The sequence below is a fragment of the Bos grunniens genome, chromosome 16 (assembly GCF_055505025.1).
Source record: "Bos grunniens cultivar Pamir isolate PY7600 chromosome 16, Bosgru_T2T1.0, whole genome shotgun sequence".
Taxonomy (NCBI): Eukaryota; Metazoa; Chordata; class Mammalia; order Artiodactyla; family Bovidae; genus Bos; species Bos grunniens.
In genome coordinates this window covers 70,963,270-70,966,596 of record NC_141180.1, presented here as the reverse complement: position 1 = coordinate 70,966,596, position 3,327 = coordinate 70,963,270, and the positions used below count along the sequence as shown (strand labels likewise).

Here is a 3,327-nt window from a genome sequence, read left to right as displayed (position 1 = left end):
TGATGCTAAAGCTGAAACTCCAGTACTTTGGCCACCTCATGCGAAGAGTTGACTCATTGGAAAAGACTCTGATGCTGGGAGGGATTGGGGGCAAGAGGAGAAGGGGACGACAGAGGATGAGATGGCTGGATGGCATCACTGACTCGATGGATGTGAGTCTGGGTGAACTCCGGGAGTTGGTGATGGACAGGGAGGCCTGGCGTGCTGCGATTCATGGGGTCGCAGAGTCGGACACGACTGAGCGACTGATCTGATCTGATCTGATGCTTACATGCATCATTTTCAATGATAGCAGGACATTCATTGGAGTACTAAAAAACAAACTTATTTCCACAATTGCATAGTTGTTTACCCCCCAAACTTATATGAAGTGCAGTATAAATTATGAATTAGAACTTCCAAATCATACTCAATGTATCTTTGAAACAGAGTTTCACATCAAGTATTCTTTTTTTTTTTTCTAATTTTATTTTATTTTTAATCTTTACATAATTGTATTAGTTTTGCCAAATATCAAAATGAATCCGCCACAGGTATACATGTGTTCCCCATCCCGAACCCTCCTCCCTCCTCCCTCCTCATACCAACCCTCTGGGTCGTCCCAGTGCACCAGCCCCAAGCATCCAGCATCGTGCATCGAACCTGGACTGGCAACTCGTTTCCTACATGATATTTTACATGTTTCAATGCCATTCTCCCAAATCTTCCCACCCTCTCCCTCTCCCACAGAGTCCATAAGACTGTTCTATACATCAGTGTCTCTTTTGCTGTCTCGTATACAGAGTTATTGTTACCATCTTTCTAAATTCCATATATATGCGTTAGTATACTGTATTTATGTTTTTCCTTCTGGCTTACTTCACTCTGTATAATAGGCTCCAGTTTCATCCACCTCATTAGAACTGATTCAAATGTATTCTTTTTAATGGCTGAGTAATACTCCATTGTGTATATGTACCACAGCTTTCTTATCCATTCATCTGCTGATGGGCATCTAGGTTGCTTCCATGTCCTGGCTATTATAAACTGTGCTGCGATGAACATTGGGGTACACGTGTCTCTTTCCCTTCTGGTTTCCTCAGTGTGTATGCCCAGCAGTGGGATTGCTGGATCATAAGGCAGTTCTATTTCCAGTTTTTTAAGGAATCTCTACACTGTTCTCCATAGTGGCTGTACTAGGTTGCATTCCCACCAACAGTGTAAGAGGGTTCCCTTTTCTCCACACCCTCTCCAGCATTTATTATTTGTAGACTTTTGGATCGCAGCCATTCTGACTGGTGTGAAATGGTACCTCATAGTGGTTTTGATTTGCATTTCTCTGATAATGAGTGATGCTGAGCATCTTTTCATGTGTTTGTTAGCCATCTGTATGTCTTCTTTGGAGAAATGTCTATTTAGTTCTTTGGCCCATTTTTTGATTGGGTCGTTTATTTTTCTGGAGTTGAGCTGTAGGAGTTGCTTGTATATTTTTGAGATTAGTTGTTTGTCAGTTGCTTCATTTGCTATTATTTTCTCCCATTCTGAAGGCTGTCTTTTCATCTTGCTAATAGTTTCCTTTGATGTGCAGAAGCTTTTAAGGTTAATTAGGTCCCATTTGTTTATTTTTGCTTTTATTTCCAATATTCTGGGAGGTGGGTCATAGAGGATCCTGCTGTGATGTATGTCAGAGAGTATTTTGCCTATGTTCTCCTCTAGGAGTTTTATAGTTTCTGGTCTTACGTTTAGATCTTTAATCCATTTTGAGTTTATTTTTGTGTATGGTGTTAGAAAGTGGTCCAGTTTCATTCTTTTACAAGTGGTTAAAAATATGGAACGCTTCACGAATTTGCGTGTCATCCTTGCGCAGGGGCCATGCTAATCTTCTCTGTATCGTTCCAATTTTAGTATATGTGCTGCCGAAGCGAGCACCACATCAAGTATTCTTATACCAAGATCAAAGTGATATAACATTAAAGACTATTGTTACTCTTTTTTCAAAAGATCAAAGAAGGGGTGACTTCAAATGTTGAAAAGGAAACTCATCTCCTAAGAGGGTGCTCTTAGGAGAGCAAATGTCAGATTTTAGGTTAGAAGAAGAAATGAATTGATACCAATTGATGCAGGTCTGAAACTGGTAGGAGATTATCAATTTACAAGGCACCAAAATCAGGTATTACAAAAAAGGATGAATTTCAAATTGATGTTACAACTAGAAAGATATTCGGAAGAGCTTCATGTAAATTGAAAGATTATAACTTGTAATGATAGAATAGAGCATGAGTAATTATACTAATGAATTCATTTATATATTCAATTTTATGTTTTCTCCTTTATGCTGAATTTCTACATTATTTTCAAACTTAATATTAAAATAAAATTCTAAACAGAATTCAAATAGCTTTATAAAGATTGTATATATAAAATATTGAAACATTAATAAAACACTTAATAATGTTGAAGTTTTCCAAAGGATATGCAGTAACTATAAGGAATTATAAAATGATAATATGTAGGAGAAGCAGGGTCTAAGTATTGTGTAATTATATATGTATTAATGACCTCAACAGAGACGGCAATGGCAACCCACTCCAGTACTCTTGCCTAGAAAATCCCATGGACAGAGAAGCATGGTAGGCTGTAGTTCATGGGACCGCTAGGAGTTGGACACGACTGAGTGACTTCACTTTCACTTTTCACTTTCATGCATTGGAGAAGGAAATGGCAACCCACTCCAGTGTTCTTGCCTGGAGAATCCCAGGGACGGGGGAGCCTGGTGGGCTGCCGTCTATGGGGTCTCACAGAGTGGGAGACACGACTGAAGTAACTTAGCAGCAGCAGCAGCACTGACCTCAAATATATATCTATACATGCTTCTTTCAAACCTTAATATGTGCTAGAAACTAAGGATAATGGGAAATTTATTGAATTTAACTTAATTTTTATATTAATTTTTATTGAAGTATAGTTGATTTACAGTGTTGTGTTAGTTTCTGCTGTATAGCAAAATGTGTGTGTATATATATATATTCATATGTATATATATAATCCACTAATTTTTAGACACTTTTCCCATACAAGCCATTACAGATTATTGCGTAGTTTCCTGTACTATAAAGCAGTTTCTTATTAGTTATCTATCTTGAATATGGTAGTGTGTTTTTCAATCCAAACCTTCCAATTTTCCCCCACTTACCCTTTAGTAAGGTTTTTTCCCCTACATTCGTACCTCTGTATCTGTTTCATAGACAAATTCATTTGTAACCTTTTAGATTCCACATATAAACAATATAATGATATTTGTCTTTCTCTGTCTGATTTACTTTACACAGTAGCATAATCTTTATGCAC

General features: G+C 37.5%; 1 non-coding gene across 1 annotated transcript; it reads right to left on the bottom strand.

Moving 5' to 3' along the window:
- Nucleotides 1-1,801: 1,801 nt before the first annotated feature.
- On the bottom strand, nt 1,802-1,908 carry LOC147356982 (U6 spliceosomal RNA). The gene has a single exon (XR_015143878.1). It is a non-coding gene; the product is annotated as a U6 spliceosomal RNA (small nuclear RNA).
- Nucleotides 1,909-3,327: the final 1,419 nt, after the last annotated feature.